Consider the following 14,907-nt stretch of genomic DNA (forward strand, 5'->3'; position numbering starts at 1 on the left):
CGTGCAAAAACTTGCGAGTTTTAATGCAACTCTTTGGAACTATTTTATTGCCCATTTATGCAGATGGAATCATTTCACGCACTTTACAAATGTCAGCAATTGAACATAATGTTTATTGAGTGACGTTAGGAATTGCTTCGACGTGTGTATGTATGTTGGTTTCTTAACATCAAGAAACCATATCAATTTTATAATAATAAATTAAGACTGATATAAGATATCATGGTATGAGATGGTTTTCTTTAATGCAGTGAATGCAATGTAACCGTCGTGCAAGAGATTGTTTAGTATACTGTAACCTCAATGATGAACGCTTGGTATGATCATGACATGAACGAGACGCTTTCATAACAATAGTCCGTTCTGAGCCCAACACAGAGGTGAATGTAATGTAACCGTCGTGCAAGAGATTGGAAGGGAATATCCGAAAGGTTAATGACAAAAATCGATACTTGTCAGAGCCCATACAGATATCTTTTTATATTAAGCACGCTTAAGTGATGTATTCGGGTACCAATCGTACATTTTAGAATTCACACATTAAGAGGTTTTAAACATTGTTGATCATTTAACTCGTGTCGGGAATTTTCTGAACACTTCTTATATTTAATTAAACTGATGTCCGGCTGGCGCAGTGGTTTTTACACGCGCTTTTCACCCAGGAGACCCGGATTCGATTTCCGTGATTTGTTTTGTGGTGACTATACCGAACAGGCGGGGTTTCCGCCTGGCTACTCCAGCTTTCCCAAACAATGAAAAACATTACCACAATTGAAAAAATATTGTTTAATACATTGCAACAAAAAGCTGTAAATTGCAGCTATAAATCAAAATTCGAACTAACTGTTGTGAGTCGAACAGGTAATTAGGTGGAATTGCTGGGACACACTCCGGGTTCTCGCATAATGAAGCCTCCGGCGCGGAAGGACGTCATAAACTTCGACATTTATTCACACCAACAGCTCTTAAGATACGTCTTAATATACGTCGTCAAACTTTTTTTTTCGTTTACCCTTTTTAAGCTTCACGAGTTATTTAATAGTTTAAAACTTGTCTATACAGCTCTAATACAGCAACATCTAACACAATATTGATATTCTTCAAGTACAAAGAATGCATTATACTTGTTTATTATTTCTGATTTCACATGGGATTCTTAATGTGCTTCATTCGGCTATTGAAGCTAAATGCATCCTTGTACGATTTTCGTTAGAAACTTTGTCAGATCAAATTCAAAATCGTAAAATTCGTGCAATCGTACTTGATGTACACCGTGTATCTTTTATTACAGGTACCACACAACACCGCCGTGTTTAAAGTTCATAGGTCGGTAAATGACGACAGATGTTTACGAAAGTCTGACAGTCAGGAAACCCAATACATATGCTATGTTTTTTATGATCTGAAAGAACTGCGTGCTTTAATTGCTACCTAAACAAGACATTAAAGGGATCTTTTCACGGTTTGGTAAATTGACAAAATTGATAAAAGTTGTTTCAGATTCGCAAATTTTCGTTTTAGTTATGATATTTGTGAGGAAACAGTATTACTGAACATTTACCATAGTCCAATATAGCCATCATATGTATCTTTTGACGATTTGAAAACCTAAAAATTATAAAGCGTTGCAACGCGAAACGATTGAATAATTTGGAGAGTTCTGTTGTTGTCGTTTAAATTTACGAAACTACGAAGATTGCTTATATAAAGTATAAAATACTAAAATTGTGTATACTCGGCGGAATAGCCGAGAGGGCTTTTGCGTTTTTACTTCAGACTAACTCCAGGACTCCGGGGGTCACTGGTTCGAGCCGGTACCGGCTACTTTTTTTCCTTTTTTAAATTTTATTCTTGATTTTTTACTGGAGCTTTTACGATCCAGTGTTTACATTTATCAATATAAAGCATTTAATGACAAACTTCAAAATATACCAATATCTGTGAAAAGGCCCCTTTAATGTTACAATTCGATGCCTGAAGAGATTTATCAGCAGAAACATATGGCGTGTCAAACGTTGCAAAATTCAATGTTTCCATATGTATGTGGTATAATTGTATATATATGTTGTATATTTCCACTTGTGTGTGGTATAATTGCATATACATGTTGTATAAATTGTAAATTGTATATATATATATATATATATATATATATATATATATATATATATATATATATATATATATATATATATATATATATATATATATATATATATATATATATATATATATATGGTAAAATCCATATTTATGTAGTATATTTGAATATATATGTTCTATATTTCCATTTGTGTGTAGTATAATTGCATATATATGTTGTATAAATTGATATATATATGCTAAAATCCGATATATGTATTGCATAACAAATATATGTTGTATAATTTCATATTTATGTTTGATATTTTCATGTATATGTTCTAAAAGTTCATATATGTATGCAATATTTTGATATATATGTGGTATAATTCTGATATATGTGTTGTATAATTTTCAAAATATGTGTGTGGTATAAATTCCATATATTTGTTGTAAAATTTTCATATATATGTCCTATAATTTGCATCACGGGAAATATTTTGAACAGGCGTGGCTGAAAAGCGGAGATGGCTAAATCCCGCTTAAAGTGGAAGGAAAAGGCCTCATCAACATTAAAGCTGAAATTTCAATAATGATGTATGAGTTCCTTATTTAGATTATTAGTACATTTCTTTTGTATCTATTGGAAAATGTATACACCGAGTATTAACTATTGACAATTACCAATTAATGTATATATTTTATTTATTGGATTAATAGTCGGAATTCATTAATTATAAAAACGATAAAGATGCTAAATAATGTGTATCACCCAAAGGGGTGTACCCATACTCCCTAACATCTTAGGACCATGCTTCAGCCCTGTGATGTTAACATAGCCATGAAAACAAACATCTAAACTCAATTTTGAGTTTTATTTGAATAATTATTGCAATTTTAATGGCACAGGGTTGTATTAGGGTCCTGGGTTGAAAATGCTCTGAACCAAGTAATAAAGATTACTAAGCACAAAAGTCATATTGAGTTTTAAAGTATTAATAAGCTTGACGTAATCAAAGCAATATAACAGGCTTTTAACTAAATCCATTTAATAACTAGTAATTTGGTTTCTTTTCAGATGCAGCTCTAGATGATGTCCCAAAAGTGGCCAACTACGTTGAAGGCACCGTACCTCAGTACCTCCCAGATGACTTTAAGACCTTTTTTCGCATGATAAGGGGTACTTTAGAAAAAGTTCTGGAGAGAATTTCAGCTGATGATCAGTTTCGTAGAAGGATTGCCACTGGGGGTCGTGAACAAGTTTCATTGGATAAGGACTTACTAATGACGCTTTGGTATTTGGGTAATTTAGAGACAGTAAGGTCTATTGCAGACCGTTTTAACGTATCAAAGTCAACTTTCTTAGACCATAACCGAATAATGCTGACAGTTTTATGTGACAGTCTTCTTAAAACAGTAATATATTGGCCATCAAACAATGGCAAGCAGATTGTGATTGATGAATTTCAAAATAAGAAAGGCTTCCCCGGAGTCTTGGGGGGCAATAGATGAGACGCACATACAAATTTCTGCACCAAGGAAAAGGTCTCCGGACTACTTCAATAGAAAAGGACACTATTCAATAATCTTGCAAGCTGTTTGTCGAGAAGACAGGCGTTTCACAGATGTGTATTGTGGGTGGCCTGGAAAGGTGCATGATGCACGCGTTTTCCGTAACTCGCCTTTATTTGCTGCACTTCCCGGGTTTACTGGAATGAATCACATAATAGGAGATGGAGCTTATCCGATTTCTAGATACTTGATGACACCATTTAGCGATAATGGTCACCTTTCAAGGGAACAGGTGAACTTTTACAAAGCCCTTTCTGGCACCCGTGTCCTCATAGAAAACAGCTTTGGCATGTTTAAGAGTAGATTTCGCAGACTTATGTTTATTGATATGGTAAATATAGAGTTCATTGTCAAATCAGTCATTGCAAGTTGCATACTGCATAATTTATGCATTTTAAATGAAGATGAAATTTACATTCTTTTTGAAAATGATGAACCGGAAAATGATGATAATAACTTTCCATTATTTGTACCTCAAAATAATGTCGAAGGCGTTATGAAAAGAACAATTATAACCAGGCAGTTTACGATAAACTGAATTAATAAGCCTTCGGTTTCTGTTCTACCTGTTGAGACGATTTAGTTTGGTTTACTTTTTATATTAAACATAATGAAACATACTAATACAAATTTGTATTGACCATTATTTATTAAATATGCTTGGTTTTCACTAATACTACTCAGTAGTTATTTACATTATGTTGTAATCAGACGGTAAGTTTTGAGTCCTGATCATGCATTTATCTTAATAGTTTTTATTTAAAAGTGATAAAAAATTAAAGTGTCCATATGTCTGTTAAATGATAAGGTTTTTGTGTATCCAACAGAATTGTTTTCACATGTATGCAATTCTATGTTCTTGAAAATATGTCTATTGCACTTAAATAAATTGAATAAAAACAATTGCTGTTCCACTTTTATAGCAAATTACATAACAAACGATAAAATATCTTTAAACAAAAACCAACAACAATAATAATAATATCATCCATAATTTGGAATTTGACACTTATTTCATTAAAACTTTGAGTGAATGCAAAATGCTAAAGTGTTGGAAGCTTCTTACTGCAGTGTATAATAAAAAAAGTTGCATGCATGCAATTTATAATTGGAATGCAAATATTTAACCTGGAATTGTAGTTAAAATATATTCAGAACTGCACACAAAGAAAAATTGCCTAAACATGCATGTATAAAAAAACAACAACATGGAAACATATTATCATATGGTTGACCTTTGTTTAAGGTATTTATGTTCACACTGTCTATGATGATGACATTAGTAATGATAACATATCAATATAAAGGTATTGTGCTGGTTTTTATTGGTTTACTTTCATTGAAATCCATTGATCACTTCTAATCATCACAAAGTAATTATTCCATACTTAAGCTGATGATCGAAGGTTAGATATATTTTTGCTTTAAGTGTCAAATTCCATCACAATCTGTTTTAGTATCACATGGCTGTCTGCCACTATGACTAGCTGTCATTGTAAACAACATATTCAAGGATATAAGAGCGAAATGTGTCCTTATATTTAACAAAGTAAAAGCAAAACAAATGAACAGGTAACTCTTTTCTGATCCCTTGCTCTAGACAAATATAGAATACACATGTAAATGTTCAAACAGATTGAAATCTGTTTTACCTTCATTAAAAGGGCAGGCAAAAGAACATTTTAATTAATGGAGACTACTGGAACTAAAGCACTCACTTGAGAAGAATTGTTGTGTAAGGTTATCAATCTATGAATTGTGTCATTTGAAAAAATCGTTGCATTTTCTGTTTAACATATCACCCTAATGCGGGTCTTGTTTTGAAGAAAAAAAATCAAGTTGAAAAAAATGGTGCTTGAAGAAAAAAAATCCTCAGGTGAGCTTAGAACTATAAATTAAATGGATTCAATTCAATGAAACTAGTAAAGCTAGGCCAAGAACAATAAACAATACTAAACATGTACCAGGGGAGTACAGATACCCCCCCCCCCCACACACACACATTCATTCTTCTTTTGTCTTTCACACAAGCAAATTCGTTGAATTGATATCCCCCGCCAAATAAATTTTGTTAATGTATGGGTGTAGAACTAAAAGAAAAGGTATAAGTGAAGGGTTGTGCCTTTTGTCAATTATTTTTTAGGTCTTGCACTGCCTGATTATTGAGAACAATTACATCGGGACATTTTGAGAATCCATTTTAGAAGTTTTATTGCATAAGCTTTTGTTCGTTAACGTGCTGGGTTTGATTCCCCATGAAGTGCTATGTCGGACCGTATTTGGTACAAAAACGAATATGGTACATTTGTACCATATTCGGCCGAATATGGTACAAATGTACCATACTCGGACCGAAGATGGTACAATTTTCGACCGAATATGGTACAAACATTGTACCATATTCGGTTGGAATAAGTTTTTCTATGCTCGCCAAAACGTATTTGGTACATACCAAAAAAACTCATAAAAATGAAAATGGCCTACGTATATGGTACATAAATTATGTATTTCTTAATAAATGAAATAGTCTGCCGATGTGTAAACTTTTTTTCAAACTCAAATACATTGTATTAACCTAATATTGGAAGTGACAAAAGTATCATCATCATCATCATCATCATCATCATCATCATCATCATCATCATCATCATCATCATCATCATCGTCGTCGTCGTCGTCGTCGTCGTCGTCGTAACTAGCAGTAACAGAAACAGCTAACCTAACCACACTTTACATGGATTTTGCTGGTTGTGTAACTGTTTCGCCGACTAGCTCAGTCGGTTGCGCGTCAGATTGGCACGCAGGCGGCCTGGGTTCGATTCCCGGGCGGGCCAGATACTTTCGTGGAGATCATTAATAGCAATTTTCAAATTTTTAAAACTTTTTTTTTCGAAAGTGTATTTTCACCAAAATCCGATTTAAGAGATTTTGAGCTCTTTTAAATGAATATATCTCTCCAAAAATAAGGATGTTTGACTGGCTGCTTTAGACAGGTGTGACTGTATTCCTAAACATTACTTTGTAAAGTTGATTTGTCGTTCCGACGTCATATTGCTGAGAAGCCGACAAAGCTTTGAAGTTTCCGATTTTTTCTTTGATAACGTGCCGCTTTAAAAAGGCGGGAATTTTGCACACGAGTCTTACTCAGAAGTCAGTAACCATATTTGACTTGGCGGTCGGCAAGAAAAGTTGTGATTTTCGACTAGAAAGAATTGAAATCCAAACTTTCTTCAAACTTCAAAAGAATTCTTGACAGTAAGTACTGTACATAATTTTAATTTTCAGTTGTCTTAATATGCATTGATGTTTTAACATGCATTGATTTTTATGTTTTATGCCCCCCCCCCCCCTCAGAGTGCATTTGCAGTTGTCCGTCCGTCTATCCAATTGTCCGTGGCATTCCTTCCGGGTGCGTAACTCCTAAACTGCTAAAATATTTAAGCTACAGTCATTTTTTCGAAAGTGTATTTTCCACCAAAATCAGATCGAGCTCCTGTAATCTGTAGATTTGAACATTTTAAATTTTATGGAGTTTATAGGTCTTTGACCTTCGAACCCTGCCTAGTCGTGACTTCTGGTGAGCGACCTAGGCCCCCAGGGCCCCTTCTTTATATCCCTTCCATCCACGTAGCATTGGTTTCTACAGACCGTTTGTCCGTTGACCGCCATAAGTTTGCCCGCTATTTTTCCCCTGAATTTGAATTCGGTTGGATTTCAATGAAACTTTACATGAAGTACTTGCTACTTTCATTGCGCATATTGCCCGGAAGTTCGGATTGTAAATTTTAGCGGAGCTACCAGACGAGTGATTTTAGCTCAGCTCATGTCGTGAGACATTCGTTTTCGACACGCGGTGTTCAATACAAGCTCTATTAACTAATGAAGTATAAATGTATAATAACTTATTATATTATTTCAGATGAAGGAAGCAATTAGGAGAAAAAGGAAGCAATTAGGGTGCTTGCCCAGGTCGAAGTACGACATTATTGTCAGATGTTTAAACGGATCGTTCGATGTCCCTGTGAAGAAACGGACACCTGAAGAGAATAATTGTTTGGCCATGATTAGAAAACGTAAGGACTTCGAGCTTGGTGACCGGGGTTCTTTATTGTGTGGCGGAAAGCAAGTCCTTGTGAAAGAAGATCTTCCTAGATTTGTTGAGAAGATGTTCATGGAAAACAAAGGATGTGGAGCAAGGGTTATTTACAACAAACTGAAAGTAAATTACACGGGGTTCTCGGAACAAGCTATCCTTGAAATACTGTACAATAGCAAGTATTACCATGAGAAGTATCCGAGATTTACAAACAAGCCAAAGCCAAAGACAATTACAGAAGAGGAACCAGGCAAAAGATGGCAGATTGACATAATTAACACGAAAAATCAAAGTGTTAGCTACAAGGGGTCCACATACAGTTATATTCTACAAGTCGTGGACGTTTATTCTAGGTACGTTATGCCAAAACCCCTGAAAACGAAGAGTTCGCGTGAAGTTGCAAAGGCATTAGAGGACGTGTTGATGGTTAACCTTGCCCCTGACATCATCCAATGTGACAACGGACTGGAATTTAAAGGCCCTAGTATGAAACTTTTGTTGAACAAGTACAACATCAAAATGATCAATAGTAGGCCGTATCATCCTCAATCACAGGGCAAGTGTGAAAGGTCAAACAGTGTTATAAAGGCCAAGATTCTATTTGCAACAAAAAGTAAACGTGGATTTAACTGGGTCGAAGGGCTTCAAGATTTAGCCTATGCCATAAACACAAGTTTCAAACGAGTTCTTGGGGGTCTCACGCCCTTTGAAGCCTACTACGGAAGAAGTCATGTTTTTACCAAAGAACGTCATAGTTCTCGTGAAATAAAGAAAACCATACGGCGAGCAAATAAAAAGGCTTACAGGTCGCTGTTGAAAAACGCAACTTCCCCAAGCAAGTACAAAGTAGGAGAGACAGTATTAATTCGCTATCCCTTTCGAAAATCCAGGGTGCCAACCAAAAGATATGTTATCGAAGGCAAGGTAGAAAAAGTAAAACGAAATGGTGTTTATATCGTGTCATTTCAAGTACCGAACAAACCCGAACTTGGATTCGTAAGCAAATCGGTTGGGGTCGAAAACATGACTAGCCTAACTGTTGCGTTAGAGAAACAACGAAAAATTAACAAACATTCATTAAAACAGAACCGCTCAGAGAAACAAAATCACAGAACTAAGTACTATCATGTTTTAACACACCATGAAAATCTGCAGTTGTTGGATGGGGTGAATATTGCCATGGACCCAAATCCGGATGGAAATTGTCAATTTGCTGCTATATCGCATCAACTTGGTAAAATTGGTATATACAAAGACGTAGATGCTTTACGTAAGGAAGCAGTCCATCACATTGTAGAAAACAGATATTTCTATGAAACTTTTGTCTATGATGAAACATTTGATGAATACGTTAAGAATATGTCTAAGAATGGGACATACGGCGACAACCTCACGCTCATTGCACTTATGAGAGAATATAATTTGCAGTGCCTGGTAGTTTCTACCCGAGGACTAGAACACTCATCAATTGTGTCAGCAGATGGAAAGTTCGATGGTAATGTTGGAACAATTGCATTGGGGTATTTCCCAGAAGGATTTGGCATGCATTACGTTAGTATCCGTATCAATCAACGCGTGTACAAGGACATAATATCACGCTTAGAACAGTCGTATGACAACGGTGACTCTGGCGACAGCGCTGCGTCTGGCGACAACGCTGCGTCAGGCGACAACGCTGCGTCTGGCGACAACGGTGACTCTGGCGACAACGGTGACTCCGGCGACACCGCTGCGTCTGGCGACAACACTGCATCTGGCGACAACGCTGCGTCTGGCGACAACGGTGACTCTTGCGACAACGGTGACTCCGGCGACAACGGTGACTCCAGTGACAACGGTGACTCCGGCGACAACGGTGACTCCGGCGACAACGCTGCGTCTGGCGACAACGGTGACTCCGGCGACAACGCTGCGTCTGGCGACAACACTGCATCTGGCGACAACGCTGCGTCTGGCGACAACGGTGACTCTTGCGACAACGGTGACTCCGGCGACAACGGTGACTCCAGCGACAACGGTGACTCTGGCGACAACGGTGACTCCGGCGACACCGCTGCGTCTGGCGACAACACTGCATCTGGCGACAACGCTGCGTCTGGCGACAACGGTGACTCTTGCGACAACGGTGACTCCGGCGACAACGGTGACTCCAGCGACAACGGTGACTCCGGCGACAACGGTGACTCCGGCGACAACGCTGCGTCTGGCGACAACGGTGACTCCGGCGACAACGCTGCGTCTGGCGACAACACTGCATCTGGCGACAACGCTGCGTCTGGCGACAACGGTGACTCTTGCGACAACGGTGACTCCGGCGACAACGGTGACTCCAGCGACAACGGTGACTCCGGCGACAACGGTGACTCCGGCGACAACGCTGCGTCTGGCGACAACGGTGACTCCGGCGACAACGGTGACTCTGGCGACAACGGTGACGTCTCTGTGTGTTCAGCCCTGAAAGAGCTTCAAGATATGATAAACAATAGGAGGGCACAGAAGCGAACGACTTTTCCATTTCTGATGTTACCACTTCACATTCAAGTTGAAATTTTTAAGTTCTGCATACAATCAAACCCGTCAATCCAGTTTGTGTTGGCGAAGGTCGGCAAACCCTTTAGAGATTTAATAAGGTCAATGAGTTTGCAAACACCTAGAATTTACATTCGGCCGGATATTGGACTAGATACTAGTAACAGAAATCCTGTTAGCGTTCGTTTCCTATTAACAAGAGCGGGCAGAAACAGCGGTCTTATTTCGGCAATAAAAGAAATCATCAAGGGGCCAATATGGGCAAACGCATGGCTGCGTTTGCGTGTTAGTGGAATCGGTTGGTATGATATCATAGATGTCATGTACAGACATTACAGGTGAAATATACATGTATATCGGTGTTTGGAAACCTGTTATGTTATTTTTGTGATTGATGATTATGTTCTTCTACCGGAAATTTGTTGTCATTTGCTCATTTACTGGTAACTTTTTACGAAGCACATTTGGGATATTTTGGCTGCTACTAAAATGAATGTATATATGTATATTATGTCTTGTCAAAATGCTACAGTTGGATTAAAATTTAAATGCTGTTCTATGTTCTTCAATATTACTTTGAAAAATCCTGTCAGTATACCAATAAATGAACAAGAGCGCCGCATGACGGAGCAATATACGCCCGATTCGTGTGCCATTGGAGATGATACACTGATGATTGATGTATTTGTTTTGGAAATAAGCAAAAAAAAATTTCAAAAATCGCGAAAAAAATAAACCCGATGAAAATATCGCAAAATAAAACTGGATAAAAATATTGCATAAAAATATTGCATGTGTTAATCGGTTGCATGTCTCCAATCAGACCTGACTGATATATAATCTATATACTACCTCTGACCAAGTTTGGTGAATTCAACTTGAACTAGAGCTTTGTCACTGAATGTGACTTATACCCCCATACCACTTTGACGCAGGATAAAAAGTTGTTTAAAAGTTTCGGATGAATACATTTTGAATTAGAGTCCGGACAAAGTGGCGCCGTTGAAAATGCACTAATTGACCCTATGACCTAGTTCTTGACCCGACATGACCCATATTCGAACTTGACCTAGATATCAACTAGATGCAACTACTGACCAAGTTTGGTAAAGATCGGATGAATACAATTTGAATAAGAGTCCGGACAAAGTGGCGCTGTTGAAAATGGACTAATTGACCCTATGACCTAGTTTTTTACCTGGCATGACCCATATTCGAACTTGGCCTAGATATCAACTAGATGCAACTACTGACCAAGTTTGGTGAAGATAAGATTTATACAATTTGAATTAGAGTCCGGACAAAGTAAAATGCACTAATTGACCCTTTGACCTAGTTTTTGACCCAGCATGACCCATATTCGGACTTGACCTAGATATCAACTAGATGCAACTACTGACCAAGTTTGGTGAAGATCGGATGAATACAATTTGAATTAGAGTCCGGACAAAGTGGCGCCGTTGAAAATGCACTAATTGACCCTATGACCTAGTTTTTGACCCGGCATGACCCATATTCGAACTTGGCCTATATATCAACTAGATGCAACTGCTGACCAAGTTTGGTGAAGATCGGATGAATACAATTTGAAATAGAGTCCGGACAAAGTGGCCCCTTTGAAAATGCACTTATTGACCCTATGACCTAGTTTTTGACCCGGCATGACCCATATTCGAACTTGGCCTAGATATCAACTAGATGCAACTGCTGACCAAGTTTGGTGAAGATCGGATGAATACAATTTGAATTAGAGTCCGGACAAAGTGATGCCTTCCGCCCGCCGCCCGCCGCCCGCCCGCCGCCCGCCCGCCGCCCGCCCGCCCGCCAAGGGGTTTCACATAATACGTCCCGTATTTTATACGGGCGTATAAAAAAGTACAAGTTTGTTGAATCTCTTGAATGAAACAAATTATAAAATACAAAATGTAAAATGAATATGTGATGATGATGATGACAAAACATTTGTGATGATGATGATGGTAAAAAAATTGTGATGATGATGGTGGTGGTGATGATGATGACAGTGGTTATGATGATTGGGGTTTGATGATTGTGGTGATGATGATGATGATGATGATGATAATGATGATGATGATGATGATAACAAACGTTTTGGGATGATGATGACAGCGATGTTTATCGGACGATGATGATGGTTATAATGATGATGATAAGTTTTTAGATGATGATGACGGCGATGTTTATCGGCCGACGATGATGATAATGATGATGATGATAAAAAAATATTTGTGATGATGATGATGGCGATGTTTATTGGCCGATGATGATGATGATATTCTCATCGTCGTCATCATCATCACAACATCCTCATTATCGACCGAAAACATCGCTGTCATTATCATCACAAAAAAAACTTTTGTGATCACCATTACGATCATGATAATGGATATGATGATGTTGGTTTTGATGGTGATGATGATGGTGGTGTTGGTAAAGATAACAACGATGATGATCATTGGGGTGTTGATAATTGATGTGATGATGATGATGATGATGATGATGATGATGATGATGATGATGATGATGATGAGATAACGATGATGATGATGATGATGATGATGATGAGATAACGATGATGATGATGATGATGATTACGATGATGAGTTTGTACCATATTCGGTCAGGCATTTTACCCCAAAACTGCAGATACGTATATGGTACAATTAGACAGTTGTACCATATTCGGCCGAATATGGTACAAACTTGTACATATTCGTTTTTGTACCAAATACGGTCCGACAGTGCTATAAGAAAATTCCAGGTCAAATAAGTAAGGAACATGTGGATCAATGGACATGGAAAACGCGTGTCGTATATCTAAATTTTATGATGACATATTTCAAGTTTCCTCATTTAAATCGCATAACAAAATTTAGAGGTTTACTTCACAAACTTAAAACATAAGCAAACAAACAGTGAGCAAACTGACAGACAGAGTGACTCAAATATACCCAATTGTAAACTTTGTTTTCGGGGGTGAGTTTTTATGCTGCCCCAAAATTTATTTTGGGGGCAGCATATAGTCGCCGCTTCGTCTGTCCGTGTGTGTGTCTGTCTGTCCGTCCGTGCACAATTTTTGTCCGGGCTATTTTTCGGCAACTAATGACCGGAATTCAATGAAACTTTATGGGAAGCTTCACTACCAAGAGGAGATGTGAATATTATCAGCGGGTTCTGGTCGGATGATTTTTCACAGAGTTATGGCCCTTTGAAATTTTCTAAAAAAAATTGTGTCCCCCCAACTACTGTGCAATTTTTGTCCGGGCTATTTTTCAGCAACTAATGACCGGAATTCAATGAAACTTTATGGGAAGCTTCACTACCAAGAGGAGATGTGCATATTTTCAGCGGCTTCTGGTCGGATGATTTTTGACAGAGTTATGGCCCTTTGAAATTTTCTATAAAAAAATTCTTGTCCCCCCAACTACTGTGCACTCAAGACGTTTCCTTTTATCTAAATATTTAGTGCAATATTGTGACAAAAAATACTTTGGGGAGCATCACCCGTCTCCGACGGTTTCTTGTTTATTCATGACAGGAAAAGATTATGTCGTCAATTATTGCTTTAGATCTCTAACATTCCCAAAATAAATGTTCTAAATTTTCCTGACTTGCAAAATGAGCATAATGGATCATCAGCATTTTTTTATTCAAAATACTATTTGTCCCAAGTATCCTGTGCATTATTCTGTATTATAACCACTGAACCGTAATATCGCGGCTTATTTAAATGGTAGGATAACTTGCCCTTGAGTCGGACGGGTTAAAGATATAAGTCTATAATAACAAGCTGTGTGATCAAAGCCGGAGCTAAGCTTGTGCAGGCTATCATATAATATGAGTCTATTTTATAAATAATTATTTGATTCCCAGCTTATGTTCATTTGAAAACAGTTGATTAACAAAACCCACTGAATTCGCCCATGAGTCGGACACATTCGCCCTTAACACGGACACATGTTTGTATTTAGCATTTATTTGGTTATACATTCCCTATATTTATAAAAATGCAAATTGCACAGTGACAGTCCTGTTTTGAATTCAAAAGTTTACTATTTTGTCAACATGTTGACGCAAATTATTGTGTCAGCATGTTGACGACAATAAGTTGCACTGTAGCACTGAGGGCCAAATGTAGCACTGAGGGCAGACAAACAAGTACAAACATAAAAAGATAAAACATTGTGTGATTCTGTTGTTTGTGAGCTAAGGATTCTTTATAGTTTGAGTCGCATAAATTGGAATGAATATGTGGTTAATTATCAACCGTATGCATCTGTCAATAGATAAACTTATGTTCGACATAAGGGCGAATTGCTTTCGCCTTAAGGCCTAATTGAGTTGTTATACATTTTTAACTGTTAAATCTATACAATAGAGCGAACCACTGAAAATTACCTTTCATTATTACAGAATAAGGTAATGATTTTAATATCAACTCATTTGTTAATGATGTGAAACAAAAATGCCGATGGTATGAAGGTGATCGAGAATTGAAAATTCTGAATTGACCGTCACCAGAAATCATTAATAATAAATTAGGTGTATTTTTCCCGACAGTTCATACACCGATGAAATGCAGAAAAATGCTATTCAATTCTTATAAT

At 37.5% G+C, this 14,907-nt stretch overlaps 1 pseudogene; it reads left to right on the top strand.

Moving 5' to 3' along the window:
• The first annotated feature begins 3,156 nt into the window (after positions 1 to 3,156).
• LOC127869665 (uncharacterized) lies at positions 3,157 to 4,224 on the top strand (annotated as a pseudogene).
• The last annotated feature ends 10,683 nt before the right edge of the window (positions 4,225 to 14,907 follow it).

This window comes from Dreissena polymorpha, chromosome 2, assembly GCF_020536995.1.
Source record: "Dreissena polymorpha isolate Duluth1 chromosome 2, UMN_Dpol_1.0, whole genome shotgun sequence".
Taxonomy (NCBI): Eukaryota; Metazoa; Mollusca; class Bivalvia; order Myida; family Dreissenidae; genus Dreissena; species Dreissena polymorpha.